Genomic DNA, 17,203 nt, shown 5'->3' with positions numbered 1-17,203 from the left:
TTCCAACAAGGATTGTTGGATTAATAGTAAACCTGTATACAGGCACTGAAAGTGCTGTAAAGTGTGGTGGGGGCCTGTTCAGCTTCTTCCCAACACTTTTCAACACTTGCATGGATTGAATACTGGGTAGAGCTACTGTCCAAAGTCAATGTGGAGCAACTGGGCAATGTCAATGTTACAGACCTTGACTTTGCTGATGATGTTGCCATTCTATCTAAATCTCTGGAAACCCTAGTGGCGGCTCTTGCTGCATTTAGCAATGAAGCGAAGCCCCTGAGGCTAGAGGTCTCCTCAACCAAGATCCAGGATTTTGGGGGCCTACTAGACCCCGTGCAGTCGGTACGTGCTTGCGGTGAAAACATCGAAGTCACAGAGAGTTTTATAGACCTCGGTAGTGCAGTTCAGTGCAGATCTATCAATCCTGTCATGAGAAGCAAGAGATGGGCTGGGCCCCTGACTGGCGGCTCGCCATGAGGGACCCTCGTAGGTGGAAGCGAAGGGTGGATGCGCTCCCGTCGGCGTTATCTCCCAAATGGTGATATATGTATATGTATATATATATACATGTGCACACACTCACACGCGCGCGCGCACATATATATATATACATACGTGTGTGTGTGTGTGTGTGTGTGTGTACATATATATATATACATGTTTATATATGTACACATACATACATATATGTGTGTGTGTGTGTGTGTATGTGTGTGTATACGTGTGTATGCGTGCGTGTGTGTGTGTGTGTGTGTGTGTGTGTGTGTGTGTGTGTGTGTGTGTGTGTTATATACACATACATACACATACACACACACACATACATATACATATATATAGATATATAGATATATATAATGCAGTGAACGTCATGCACGAACTGTGTGCAAAGGAAAATCGCCTCAAACGTATACGATGCAGTCTTTGTTGGAGGACCAAACTTTCTTCAAAGGTTGTCCAACTAAGCAGCAAAATGTCGATAACACACAACGCAATCTTACCGCCACATCCATGTTCCTTCGCGTGTTCGTGCAAACCGGCGACGGAGACTCGGAAATGAGATGGTACCCTTCCACTGATTTGTGTTTGCATCATCCTCCTGGGTATGCCTTCCTGCGGTCCGCGTTGCAACACCGACAGAGCGAGACAATCCGGTGCGTGTGCGAGAGGAACGCGTGTCCACCTTTCACCCTTATGGTTCCTGTCAGAAATGTGGCTCCGGGGGCCTATGGATCTGCCAATTATTCCCTTCCTTCTGTCAAGTGCAGGCCGTGAAAGTCTGTTCATATCTATCAATTTATCTGCCTATCCATCTATCTATTCATACACACACGCATATGCAACACACACACACACACACACACTTACACACACACGCAAACACACATACACACAAACGCGTATATACATATGTGTGTGTATGTGTATGTGTATGTGTATGTGTATGTGTATGTGTGAGTGTGAGTGTGAGTGTGAGTGTGAGTGTGAGTGTGAGTGTGAGTGTGAGTGTGAGTGTGAGTGTGAGTGTGAGTGTGAGTGTGAGTGTGAGTGTGAGTCTGTGACCAATGACCTTATGTCTCCCGTGACCACGCCCACCGAGGCCAGGGGTGGATTCAGAACTATTCTGAAGGGGGGGCAGTTGATAAAGGGGGGCGCTTATAAACCTTCGGTAATTGATTGATATTGTACCATCACTATGTTGCTGTATGAAATCACTTTGAGTGGTTTGAAAATTGTTTATGGAAAGTTTTAGCCATGCTACTTTTTATACCCTGCCACTGAAAGATTGTCATTCCATGTTTTGCAATGATTTGTTTTATAATGATTTGACAGTGAGAATGATAATTGCCGATTATATGTTTCGTTTTTGGATGATCCGAGAACGATGAAGCCCATGAGGTTCCTCCGTCAGTATATCAAATGTCATTTCATAGAAGAGGGGCGCCGCACTTCCAACAGGGGCGCCAGACCAGTTACAGAGCAGCGAGGGGGGGGGCAACTGCCCCCAATTGCCCCCCCCCTAAATCTGCCACTGTGTGTGTGCGTGCGTGCGTCCGTGCGTCCGTGCGTCCGTGCGTGTGTGTGTGTGTGCGTGCGTGCGTGCGTGCGTGTGTGTGTGTGTGTGCGCGCGCGCGCGTACGTGTGTGTTTGTATACAATATACATAATAGTTATGTGTGTGTCCGTCAATAATAGAACACGTTCGCAATTATTCGCGCGGACCTGAAAGGAGACCGGGCTGAGCGAGGGGGAATGTCGATAATGTCCGAACACAACGTTCCCTTGATTATGTGTCTTGTCGAGCGCTTTCTTTCGCATATCCTCAAAGGTTCAAGAAGTCAAACCTTTTCACTCATGCAATAAGTGTTGCAAATTTACATGGTTTCTTATGAATCTTTAGAGTGCTACCGTATGGTGGATATGGCATGCGACTTGCGTTAATCTAACTAAATTTACACTTTAGCCGCCATCAATGATTCACATGTGCAAACACTCGCAGGAGAGCTCGCGGGCGGGTCGAAGATACAGCTGACCATATTTTGTAGGTTGTCTATATTTTGGTGTTGCTAAGTATTCATTCTGAATATATACACTTGTGTATGTGTATATATATATATGTATATATATATACATACGTATACATATCACTCTATCTATCTATCTATATATATATATTTTATGTATATATAAATATATATATATGTATATGTGTGTGTGTGTGTGTTTGTAGTGTGAACTCACATATATTTACATACACATATATGTTTGTGTGTATGTATACATATATTTATATCATATATGTGTGTATGGATATTTGTGTGTATATGTATATATATACATATATATACATGTATATGTATATGTATATATATGTATGTGTGTGTATACATATACATACACATGCATACGTACAAACATATACATACACATGCATTCGTACATACATAAATGCATACATACATATACATATACATATACATGCATTCGTACATACATAAATGCATACATACATATACATACATATCATATATATTTATATATAAATTCATACATATTAACACACACATACTGTATATTTTCAAGCCCTTGGCTGCATGAGAATCAATAAACCGATTCTTATTAATATTATTACACACACACAGTGTGTGTTGTGTGTGTGTGTGTGTGTGTGTGTGTGTGTGTGTGTGTGTGAGTGTGTGGTCATTCTTTGTCATTTTTCTTTCCAGTTCAAATACTGTTTTTCTTCTCCAGAGCATCCTTTCTCTCCTTGGTCTGGTTCCTTTTGTCCTGCTTTATCTTCCTCCGCTCACACTTGTGATCATTACTGCATTTTCCTTATCTTTATCATATTGTGCTTTTCGCACTTTCTCTTCAACGAATTATTTGTTGCTCTCTAACCTCATCTTCGCTGTGACAGGCATTATCGTGGGTTCTCTGCAGCAGATAACGCAGTCTACACGTTCACTGAAATCATACACACTCACGTTTCTCTCTCCGCTCTCTTTCCTTTTCTTTCTTTTTTATCTTTTCTTCTCTATTTCCTTTTCGCTCTTTATTTTGTTCAATTCGTTCACTTAAAGCTCGCAATCTTTGATCTGTTCATTATAGTTATAGTGCTTGCTTTATACATGACAAATATCGTCTTTCACTCTACGCAAAGTCAGTTTTCTAATTCTCCTCACGGATCGCGTTTCTTGGAAAGTGACTGCAACTCTAGAACTCTGTTATGGAAATGTCGCGCACTTGCATTATACAGTACTTTACTTTACCTTTTTCCTTTTCGACTTCCTTTTGATGGTGCAGGAACTCTGTCATTATCTCTCGATCAGTGTTTTCGCAGGGAGAGTATAACTGTAAACTGACGTCTATAACAAAGGCAAACAATGAAAATTAATTGAGAAGATACCTCGTCGCGTGGCCATTGAATGATAGTAATGATTATTATTGTTAGATGGAATATCGCAAAGTTAAACGTTATGGACAAATGATAAGGAATTCAGAATCGAATGAGAAGGAGTATAGAATTATTCTAGAAACATTGTCCATGTTTACAAACAAAATGATGACCGAAATGAAAACAGTATTGTCGACTTTATAACTAAAATCGTGAAATTCAATATTGCTTTTAATTCTAACAGCATTAACCTTACGGAGTAGAATAAAAATAAAGTATGGTAATTTGTCAATATTTTTTTCGGAGAATATACAAAGCATGTGTTCTGACAAACATTATTTGTTTGACTTGCTCTTAGTCTACCATTTGTCACAGTGAGGCAACAACAGGGAAGGGCGCGGCCGCAGGGCAATGGCACCATGCGTAATTAATGATGGCTTAAATGACTTGCTCGGCCTTCAGAACGCATTGATTGATCATCAATATATTTTCGTTATAAGTGTACTAAATGTATGAGGTGTTTTTCTTAGGCTTGTATTGAGTAATGACAACCCTTAAGGAAATATATAAAATGTTTGATGGGATGCAAAGCATTTGCCAATTAACTTCAGTAAAGGAGGCACTCTATTAGACGTATGTTTAAACGCATATTATGAGGTAAATTCCTTACAAGGTGACATGGGAAAGATAATATGTATCGATTAATTTGCTGCCAAGAGTACCGCCTTCGGCCGGGCCATGAGTTGGTCTCATGGCCTCAAGCATGGATACCACGCCGCTCCCGAGCTCCCTCGTGGTGCTGCTGCTTCTTAGCCTTGAATCCGGTAAGTGTCAGATCGCCCAGGTGCCGGTGGAAGACTTCAGATATAGAGCATAGTGAGAGGATTAGGTAAACAGCAATGTTGGCTTTGACTAAAATTGTGAAATTCAGTCGTGAAAATAGCTCTAACACCATTTTTCCTGAAGGGGAAGAGAATATACATGTGTATGGACACGTTCTGTACTGTGAACATATTGACTGAAAAAGAGTTTCTATTGCTGACTCACTTACGATTTATAGCCAAATTTATAGTCTGATTTTTTTCGGGAAAGATGTAAAGCCCGACTATTAGAATGTCAACTGTCATTTACAACTGTCATATTCACAATCGCTCTCAAAACCTTTGATCGTACGGGATTGTTCATGGCTACCAACATGAGCAAATACTATATTTCATTACTAACCCAATCTCCACCTATGACAAGAATACATGCCATTGTAAGACTTTCTATCGAGGGGAAGCCCGAAATATCCCCCCCCCCCCCCCCCCCAAGCGGAGGATGGCGGCTTAGGGCCGAAAGGAGGGAGGGGGCCAGTTCACTTCCCCTGTGTGGAGACACTGTCCCATGCCCCAGGTACACATCCCTTAGAAAATGGGTCTGGCTATGTTGTTCTTGACATGAATAAAAAAAAAAAAAAAAGTAAAACAAAGCACCACAGGTAAATAAGAATATAAATACGATAAAAAAAAAAACTTTCTGAAGGAACGGATACATACAATTACTTAAACTTAAAAATGAATGGGGTATCTCTGGCTGGTGCTGGCCAATACAACTTGGTAAACCCTGTGTTAGCTTAAATGCCCATGTCCAGCAATGTCCTAACTGGCATGTAAAAATGGCTCAAACACAACCTTGTTCTTGCTGCTCCAGCGACGCCGCAGTATAGGGTAATCCAGGGTGTACACTCAAACACCGAGTCCAGAGACAACTTCCTTGCAGGTTTATTTCGCAGGTGTATTTATATAGGTTAGGCCACGTCACTGTGGCAACAGTTATTTAAACCGGATAAAAAGTAAATAATTAAGAATACATTTTGAACACTATGAAATATTAACAATAGACAATAATAAAAAGATAAAGCAACCAGGTGATAAACCTACTAAAAAAGGAACATTAGAAAGATCAACGGAATGTTAAAAACACAGCAAGTAAGAAAAATAAAACGATACACTTGATTATCAAAATAAAAGTCATAACACGGTAAAAGTCATTCATAATATATTCCCTATCCCGAGTATCCCCTGTGAGCCCCCATTAATAAGTAAAAAGAACAATTAAGGTGGTGACGTGGCAAGTTTTTTAAATGATTAATTATAAAACTAGGGATTTAAACAAGTTTTAAAATAATAAAAACAAAATAACGTAAATGAAAATAGTAGGAAAAAGGGGAGGGGTTTGTACCAAACCCCTCCCCTCATGATAAAAACGTCGAAATCATTAAGAATTAAAATTAGTTGTTTAAGAGAATGAGCAAAGAAGATATTAAGATCCCCATCTACACCTAAAAGACTGAATATAATAAAATAACACGATAAAAACACGTAAAATAAGTAACCTCACTGATTCGAAGCATTGAAGCTCAAAGAGGAAAACTCGGGAAATTACAGTTATAAGTTTTATTTATATACTTTTCATTAAATACAAGGGTTGGCAGTATCAGTGTATCCGTATTGTGTGGGAAGGAATCATCTCCACCGTACTTGAGCGCCGCCCGCTGGATTACCCAAGTTCGGGATTCAGGATTCGGGATTCAGGTATCAAGGGTATCAAGGGGATAGGTAGGGGATAGAAGGTAGGCGTGAGGGCGAAAGCTTAAGGAAAAGGACGAAAATGAGAGAAATTAAAGGACCGAGAGTAGAAATGAAAGAAATGAGTAAGGTCAACGGGGGAATAGAAAGAGTAGAAAGCGAGGAGACTAGTATGGGGGATAGAAAGATACAGAAGAACGTAGATCGCAAAGTAGAAGAAGAGAAATGAACGAAAGGAGTGAAAGAGGAAATGGAGAAAACGAGAGTAAGGGATAAGATAGCATAACGAAAGAACGGGGAAGGAGAAAAAATCAGCATGATAGAAAGTAAGGAAGGACGCAAGATTAGGAAGGGAAAGGGGAAAATGAAAGGAAAGGGAACGAGGAAGAAGTGAGAGCAAGAGAATGAAAGTATTTAGGAGATACGAAGGATAGCAAGTAGAGTAAATAGGGTATAGGTGTCAGGATGCTACGTGAAGAGAAAAAGGGAGAGAGAGAGGGGGGGGGGGGGGGAGGTTGGATAAGAGGGTAAAGGGGAAGACCAAAGCAAAAGGGAGGTAGGGGAGACTAAGGGAGATTAAGGGAAACAAGGGTGAGGAGGATAAGGGGGGGGGGGAGGAGTTACGGTCCAGGATGGTGGGGGAGAAGGGTCGGAGACCTCACGCCATGCCCAGTCTAATACAAGTTTGTTTATTGTATTTACACATAGATTGCTCTATAAGTGCTTAGTCCCCAAGGAGTCTGTTATAGGTCCTACCTATCGCACCTGTTTACTCTTTTCCTCGACTTTTGGAATGGGTCTTTTGCTATACTTCATTGTCTTAAATGTTATCGAAATTTTAATGACAATTTAAAAATCATAATCTCAGTAACAAGATTAACAGTATCGATGTCAACTTTATTTAAGGAAAAAAAAAAAAAAAATCCCGCCAATTCAAGGAATGGTGAAATCAGGATTGGTCACTATGCTACTGATAGATTCCTTGCCGGCTTAGCACATATAACTACATTCACAAAAAAGCTACAGGGGACAGAACATAAATCCGGGGTGGTTGAGTTAATAAATCGGCCATATTCCTTATTTTCTCCTGCTTCTGTGTTTTAATTAATCTTACCTTATTCTAAGTGAACGATGCTGACTTTATTCTTCATAAAGGCTGGATATATGTCAAAATTTCACCGCCGGCGGATGATAATAATCTTAAAATCTCCCCAAAACACACACATACACACATATAAATAGACATACACACACACATATAGATAGATAGACAGAGAGAGAGAGAGAGACAGATAGATAGAAAGATGAATAGAAATGTGTATTATGTATATATTGTATAAACCAATCTCTGTTTTTATACATAGGCCTACATATATGAAGGCATGCTCGTCCAATTACTCGAAATTGCGTATACATGTTTTGTTAATTCAAACTTTCATCTATAACACAAGCATCGATATATTTACGTTAATGCACTCTATCCAACGATTGAACGATTGCTGTGCATCAAAACATGCTACAGATGAAAGTTTAAAGTAACAAAATATGCAATTTCGGGCCTTTGGTCAGAGAATACCTTTGGAAGCATTCATATATGGATATCCACATATAATAAGAACAAAATGTATGGGGATGAGTCATTAAAATACGGTAATCATTGCAATCTGTAATAAAGCATAAAAACTATGGGGAAGCTTTCAGAAGGTACAGACCTGAAATGGTGGACCATTAGTCATTAAAAACTAACTATATCTTTTTATGTTATACGGTAAAATAAGAGCCGTATACTATTTCTTAAATATTTTTCAAAATTAATTTTGATATAATGCTCGCGTTCATATGAATATATTCTAAATTAGCATTCTGCAGGGCTTGGTGCGGGGTGCTAATCTGCCCCGCAGTTGTTCCAATACTAAGCAGGAACTCCGCGAGGCAAGCGGAACTTTAATAATACGGAAAAGCGCGGGGACGTTTAATAATACGGCCGTTACTTATACACGCTTAAGAGACAGACGGGCATTCCAACAGATAGACAGACATAAACAAACATATAGACACAGAGACATACTTTAATGCAAACAGACAACTCACAGACAGGCAGACGTAAAATCAGACAGACATATGGACAAACATACAGACTAACAAAAAATCGAAACATAAAAAGAAGCTCGACAAAAGACGTGTGTAGTTGTTTATTTGAGCCCCAAGTCCTCTCCAAAAGAGGGCACCTTCAACAAGTTCTCTAATTCTCGCCCACAGACTGCCAGGAATTTGTTTCCGCGAAGTTTCAGCCGGAGAGCGAAATCAGCGTGGACACCTACCTGGACACTGGCATGGGTTACCTGCCCAATCTGACGGAGGTGATACTAACGGGTCGATCCATCGCCCCTTTCAAGACAGTAGTTTTGATTAACTGTAACTATAACATAATGCCACAAAGTCAATATTTGTTCGAGTGTAATATGAAAAAAAAGCTTTCATTTTCAAAACAATAACTGATATCATTAATTTTAAGTATTGCTGTTGCTACTATATATGAATGCCTTTATTGCTATCAAGTTAATCATCCTTGTTCTTATTCCTCTGCTTATGCTTATTATCACCAGAATTACTTTGATTGATGATTTGTTATAATTATTGTTTTCATTAGAATTTCTTTCTGGTATTAACTATGTTATCATCATCGTCATATATTTTACTATTTTTTTCCATAACCAGTCATAAATGTTAGTCATCTTTCTCTTGTGATCACTTTCATCACAGTTGTGTAATTACAACTTATTTTGTGTTTGCATTTGCATTTATACCATTGATTCATTTCTCCCGCTATGATTATTATTGTTATTAGTATCATTTTTCATTATCATTATCAATATTGTTATTATTGATATTATTGTTATTATTATTTGTGTTACTATAATTATGATATATGGTTATTATCATTGTTATCATTATTATTATTATTATCTTATTATTCTTATTATTAATATTCTTCTTCTTATTATTATTATATTAATATTCTTATCATTAATATACTTATTATTATCATTATTATCATCATTATTATTTCTATTGACATTATCATTATCTTCATTATCATTATCATTATTATTACTAGGATTAGTATTAGTATCAGTGGCATGTCAGTATTGTAGTTATTATTATTCCATCACTATCATTATTATGTTGTTGTCGTTTTCGTTGTTGTCGTTGCTCTTCTTCTTTTCTTTTTCTTCTTCTTCATATTATTATTATTATCGTCATTATGATCATTACTATTACTGTCATTATTATTGTTATTATCATTATTTATTATTATTATTATCATTATCATTATTTATTATTATCATTATTATTATTATTACTATTATTATTATTATCATCATTATTATTATTATTATTATTATTACTGTTACTATTATCATTATTATTATTATTATTATCATTATTACTATTACTATTATTATTATTATCATGATTTATTGTTAGTAGTAGTAGTAGTAGTAGTATTGCCATTACTATTATTATTATCATTATTATCATTATTTGTATGTGCGCATATGTAACAAAGGCATGGCAAGGACTAAAAGGATTTACATTTCCTTTCTCTGAAAAGCATATTTGTACCTACAGAAAAATTATATGTAAATTTGGTTAGTGATGCCGTGGAAAAGGATTTAAAAATGCGCGCCAAGTGTTGTTTATTTTTCTATTTGGTTGTAACATTTAATTTGATTTATATTAAAGTTGATGTGTGTTTTTTATAATCTGAAATTATCTGTTTGCTGATATGATAATTTTTATTTGTGAGTGTGACAGGCTGTAAAATGTACTGCGTAAATGATAGAATATTCCGATGAATATGAATGAATAATTGTGTGAAAGTGTCAACAGGCACAGGCAACGACTGCCCCTCTGTTGTATGATCTTAGACATTTGAGCGCAAAGTTTCCCACTAGGGCAGTGTGCTGCATTCCTAATGATCTTTGTGACAGCCAGTAGTTGTGCATCATTCTTTTAGAGGTTTGTCAGCTCTCAAGAGATACAAATCCTGAAGTTTCCTGACTCTAGTTGCTTGTATCCAGTTTCTTGACTGTTGTCAAGTGCTGTCTCCATAGGAGCATTATTCAAGAGAATAAATCTGGTCCTTTGGAGAGAATTTCAATCCACACCGCGTAGAGAAGCTCAAACAACACAACTTCACAGAAAGGCCAGGGTATTCCATAATTCAGGATTTTCCAAGGTAAGTGGGGATATTGAAAAATGTCTCAGCCAAGCAGGTTTGGCCACTCCCAGCAGCGTAGCAGACGAGAGTATAAGAGGGAGTTGAAAAGACTTGAGTTGATAGAAGAGATAGAAAGAAAAGAAGATCAGTACGTGAGCAAGCACATACATGTGAAGCAGTACGAACAAGGAGGAAATTGGAGCTAGAATTGCGGCTCCAAGGTGCCAAGGGTGTCGACGGGAGGAGATCTGCACTTGCAGGATCCAATGTTATTTCTTCAGGAAGAAAAATAATGGTTGGTGTGTGTGTGAAACAACCTCTGTTCCAGAAATAGCTGAAGTGTGGGTGCTTGCTGTGAGTGAACTTACACTGCAAAGGGGAGTTTTACCAGTTCCTGATGACTTTGTACTACAGACTGATATATAAGGTGTTGGGTGTGTGTAAAACATGCTCGGGTGGATGTCAATGTATCATGTCCACTACTTCCAGTTCATACAGAGTACTTGATGTCTACAAGAACAGTCTACAATCCGTTTACTAGTGCTCAACCCTACGAACACCCCAGTGGGTTTCTAAACCAAAGCCAAGGTTATCAACAATACCAGGAGGTAAAGCATATATTGGCAGTGCTTCAAGGTCAGGCGCTCCTGGTAACACAGTGACAAGTGCTGTACTAACTACTATTCCTTTTAATGATACAAGGGCTTTAGAGTAGTAGACTTTAGTTATGCATGAGTAGAACCATAGGTCACTTCCCTCTCCAACCAAATTAAAGAAGTTCACTAGGGAAATTACTAAGGTAGCTCAGTTCATAAATACAGTCATTTGGAAGGGACTCCTAGAAGGCTCATAAGGGTTGCCCTCACTTACCACCAGAGGAAGGATAGTCTTGCATGTTAGAAATTGCTTAGTGCCTATGGAAAATCCTGAGATTCTTGAAGCATACTTAAAGCTTATGAAATGGAAGGTAAGTGGAACTAAGGCTCAAAGAGTTTGGCTTCTACCTATCCAATGTCCAGTGTGCATTAGGGCAGAATGTGATTCATTTAGAGCAGGGGTTCCCAAACTTTTTGTTCCTCAGTACCCCTTAGGCTTTTTATAGGTTCCCATGTACCCCTAACACTAAAAATTAAGCTTAATAGTAAAAAAGGACATTTTAATATTTTAATTATTTAAGTCTGCATGTTTAGAAATTTCAATAAAGGTGGTGCTAATCAACACAAAGAAAATGAGAAAAGTGCAGTCTGAGTGCAGATTACAACACCATGTATTGTGCAAGTAATTGTTTCCTTCAGACCAAATGTACCCCCTGAAACGTGCAAATGTACCCCTGGGGGTACATGTACCCCAGTTTGGGAACCCCTGATTTAGAGGATGAAGATCCATGAATACGATAGTGGATAAGCTCCCTTGTTACTTAGAACATTGGGGTTCCCCCTTCATTTCAAGATTTGATTTCCTTCATTGAAGTCAAGGTGAAAGTTGCTGAAAAGAGGAGACGCATTGATGAGTAGGATAAGAAGCAAGTAGCATTCAAAAGTAAGTCTCCTTACAGTAAATCAAGGAGAGAAACCAACAGACCAGTGAGACCAGTTCCATTGGATGTTTCTCTCCTGTAGCTGTAAACAAAGGTTTGAGTGATGATTGAGTGTATACGTTGCAGTTAAGATGAAAATGGAACAAACTGAATGCTTTCATTTAAAGAAAATATCCAGCAAGGGCAGTTAGAAGTTTGTAAAATCTAAGAGCTTCTGTTACAGGTGCCTTAGGACAAGTCATACTCATAGGATGTGTGAGTCAGGTGGGAAGTGCAGTGCATGTGACACAAGCTATCATCGCACCCTTCTACATAGGCCCATCAACATAGGTACTGCCTCCTCTAGATGTCATGAAAGTGGAACTGTTGCATAAGATGGTCCTATCAGAATTGGAGAACTGGCAGGACTTGTTTGGAAACTAGAGGTGATGGTGAGAGTGGCGCCGCAACAACTATGGCTAATGAGCCTGCTGATGAAGGTACCAAGGAGTCTACTAGTAAATCAGCTATGCCCAGCTCATCTTGCTGTTGCTAAACCTGATGGTACAGTAAGGATGAAGATCATGTCAGTAAAGGCAAAAGGTGAAAATACCTGTGCATTCAGTGATAGTGGGAGTGCTACTATGCTGGGAGCCTTAGCAAATACCTTGGGGTAAAGGGTATACATGTGCCACAATGAATGCACACAGGGAATGGTGACTTTGAATGTAATGAAATGATTTCACTCAGTGTGTGTGGTATTGGCTTGGAGGATATTGTACCAACCAAGGAAGTGTTCGTTACATATAAGGTCAGTGTGATGACTGAACACATGGTGCCACCCAGTTGGATTGCCTCATCTTCAGGATGTGGAGCTGCCAAGACCACCACCAGGGCGTCAGGAAGTAAAGTTAATAATTGGCCTGAACAGCACAGTTGCAAAGTAGATGATACTACAGCCTGTAGAACAAAGCTCAGATGGGTTGTATATGATCCCACTGATCCCAAGAGATCTGAAGATCTTGCATTCAGGAGCATTTTAACTATGGCTTCTGGGAACGAGAGCTGGACTCTAAGCAAGAAAACTGTTGAAAACGGGTTTCTGTCAGTGGTCAGTGAATCTGTATCGAGATCTCCCAAATGGAAGAGCCCTAGATGTTGATTGGTCTCTGAAGGCAGACTGTATGATATTTAAAGTATCACCTAAAGAGAAACCTGCAACAAGGAGAGGAGTACTCTCTGTAGTTGCATCAATCTACAAACCACTTGGGTCTAGTGGCACCCTTCACATTGCAAAATCATTATTGCAAGACCTCTGTCATAATCGCCGGAGTGGGATGAGATCCTGGAGGAACAATAGAGAACCTGATGGAACACTTAGATGGAACAAGTTCCTATGCTTTCTCTGGTGCCAAGAAACATGAAGACCCTTTAAAGCACGTGACCATACCAGTTGCAGCTGTGATAGCACGCATGGACCAATTCAAATTTCCGGACAGATAGTATTTCAGCTATAAAGTACCTATGCAATGATAGAGCTTGCTATCATACATTTGTAGCAAACGGTGTCTACCTGATCAATGATTGGCGATATGTGGACCCCAAGCCTAACCCAACTAACTACACGTCAAGAGGAATTTGTGTTAATGACTTGCTCAACTTTGTTAAATGGGTGTCTGGCCCTTTGCTTTTAAGAGCAAGTGAGCATAGTTGGCCAATGTTACCTGATGATGCAACCTAGCAGGTGACTCTGAGCTCAAGAGATCCATTCTTCCTTGTGAGTTGATGGTCCATCAAATAGATTATATTAAGGAAATAACTGGAAGGTTTTCATGCTGGAACAAGTTATAACATCGGCTGGATATAAGGAAGCACTATATAAAGTGGATGAGATTCATCACAACCAAAGACCAAGATTTACGTGGCAAGAGGTCCTCTTACTGTGCATGGGATTATTATTGCAGAAAGGGCAACTTGGAGGCATACACAACAAAAGTTATTTTGGCAGAGAGACTGTGAGTCTGTCCAAAATGTGCTTATTAGAAAATGAGCTGGACAGAGTTCAAGTGGATAATATTGAATCTGAACATAGTGTACAGTGTACGGTATTAATGATAATCTTCCTTAAATTCACTCCTCTCCTCCCACTTTTAAGCTCTATATCTGCCCCTTCCCACTCCCCTCCTCCTCCTTCTTCTTCTTCTTCTTCTTCTTCTTTTTCTTCTCCTTCTCCTTCTCCTTCTCCTTCTTCTTCTTCTCCTCCTCCTCCTCCTTCATCTTCTTCTTCTTCTTCTTATCCTCCTCCTCCTCCTCCTTCTTCTTCTTCTTCTTCTTCTTTTTCTTCTCCTTCTCCTTCTCCTTCTTCTTCTTCTTCTTCTTCTTCTTCTTCTTCTTATGCTCCTCCTCCTCCTCCTCCTTCTTCTTCTTCTTCTTCTTCTTCTTTTTCTTCTCCTTCTCCTTCTCCTTCTTCTTCTTCTTCTCTCCTCCTCCTCCTCCTCCTCCTCCTCCTCCTCCTCCTCCTCCTTAACTTCCCCCATCTCCTTCATTGCCTTATCCCTTCCTCTCCCTCCCCCACGCCCCTTTTCTCTCTGTCCTGTCTCCATTCCCCTTTCCACTTTAAGTACCCTCTGTTTCCCCTCCCTTTCCTCTTCCCTTTCTCCCTTTTCTCTTCAAGTCCCCTTCCTCTTCCTGTCTCCCCTTCCTCCATTTCCTGATTTGCCCCCTTCCCTACTACGTTCTTTCCTCGAATGGTCGTGTAAATAATAAATGTGCATAAACTGGCGGTCTAACTTCTTCAATGTATTGTATTTGCTTCGAGGAATGATAATAATGTAATACCTTTATTGGTGTGTGTGTCATTTCTCTAATATATATTGTCCATCAATATCCCATTTTACATCAAAATGAAGCAATTTCAACTTCACAGTGAATGATTTCCGGCGTACGATGCAGAGACAGTGTGCTAATGAATGGACGAAAAACAAGTGGAATTAGAATATAGATAAATGGATATGTCGTCATCACGAACAGGGGAAAATTCTCCCATCCTCTCATCCTCTTTCTCTATCCTCCGTCTACCTCTTACCTATTCTTTCCCTATTCTTTTCTCTCTCCCTCTCCCTCTACCTTTCCCTTCCCCGCTCTGCCACTTCTCTCGCTATCAAGTCTTCCATAAATTCACTCCTCTCTTCCCACTTTAAGCCTTGCCTCTGTCCCCTCCAATTCCCCATCTCTCCCTCCTGAATTCCCCTCACCCCCTGAACCTCCTTGTCCCCTTCTCTGCCGACCCATCCCCGTCCTTTCTCTGAGCTCCCTTTCCCTTTCGCCTCCTTCCGTTCTCCCATTCTACTTTTCTCTTTAAGTCCCCTCTGTTTCCCTTCCCATTAGCTTTACGCATCTCCTACTTTATCTTTTTCTTCCTTCCCCATTTCCTTTTTTAAGCCCCCTTTCCCTCCCTTCCTCCTTCTCCCCCTTTCCTTTGAGCTGTTTCTTTTTTCTTATCCTTTCCTCTTCTCCTCTTGCCTTCTTTCTTGCCCCCTTCCTTGAATAATCGTGTAAATAATAAAAGTGAATAAACTGACGGTCTAATGCAGTGTTCTTGACTCGCACTGTGATCATTAAGGTGTAATGGACGAAATATAAACTGAATTAGAATATAGTAGTAATAGTAACATAATGATAATAATGATAATAATAATAATGATAATAATAATAACAATGACAACAATACTGATGATAAGAATAATAATTGTGAATATATGCGTGTGTGTCATTCTTTAATATATATGTTGTCATTTTTTACCCCATTTTACTTGAAATACAATTGCATGCATAACGTGCAACGGAAATTAAGAAACTCAAGAGGAACTGCAATATAGATTATCATTATTATTATTATTTATTATCACTATTATCTTTACTATTATCATTAATGCTGTTATCATTGTTATTGTTACTGATTTTATTATTATTTTATCATTAGTAGTAGTTATAGTAATTATGGTAATGGTAGTATTAGTATCGTTATTACCATTGACATCATGATTAGTATAATTACTATCAACTTGATTATCATGTTTGTGTTCATTACTGATTGTCATTTATATCACCCGTGGAATGATGTTTTAATGAAACTGTTTTTATTTTATTTCCACTGCTGTAGCTCGCGTTATCACCAATGTCATCATATTTCTGTCTTTGATCATTGCTGTATAATTTCTATTGTGCCTTCCTATTTTCACTATTTCAACATTACCCTTACCACTCTTTTATTAGATGGAGTAAATGGCGTTGAATTTGTTGCAGCCTCCAATGTCTTATGAGCTATAAATGTTCTTTTCTTACTGTGCGAACATTAACTAACAGGACACGATACAGAAGGGCATGGTTATATTTCCAAATGTGCATTTAAATTTGCAAATGGCAGGCAACCAACACCTTCCGCAAGTATAAAGATTTTATTCGTAAACAAAACCCAGCAAGGATGTGTCTGGTCACAAAAAAACACTCAAAAAAGCCAAAATTAGGCCACAAAAACCACGTTATATATATTAGGTGAGGAAAATTGATTTAGTATTGTTTTTGATTTAGTATCTTATGAAATGTAAATATCCTTCCTAATCGTATATCTATATCCCTTTTTGTATGTATGCGTGTGTGTGTTTACATATATATATATATATATATATATATATATATATATATATATATATAGATATATGTATGTATATATATATATATATATATATACACAGATAGATAAATTAGAATATAGATAAATAGATATGCACTTGACAATACATGCGCGCAGAGGAACGTTAACTCAAAATGTCAAAGAACTGAACAGAGGAACGTTAATAAGCGCCTTTCCTGCTATTTGTCTTTCTAGCTCAGCTTATGTGTGCACATAAAGCTTTTCCGCCTGGCCACCCGCATCCCTCTTCTCAGCTACTGGGCCGAAGACTTCGACAACGAAATTTTCATTAGTAAGACTTGTTTTAT

Source organism: Penaeus chinensis, chromosome 10, assembly GCF_019202785.1.
Source record: "Penaeus chinensis breed Huanghai No. 1 chromosome 10, ASM1920278v2, whole genome shotgun sequence".
Classification (NCBI taxonomy): Eukaryota; Metazoa; Arthropoda; class Malacostraca; order Decapoda; family Penaeidae; genus Penaeus; species Penaeus chinensis.
Note: the sequence above shows the minus strand (reverse complement) of the source record.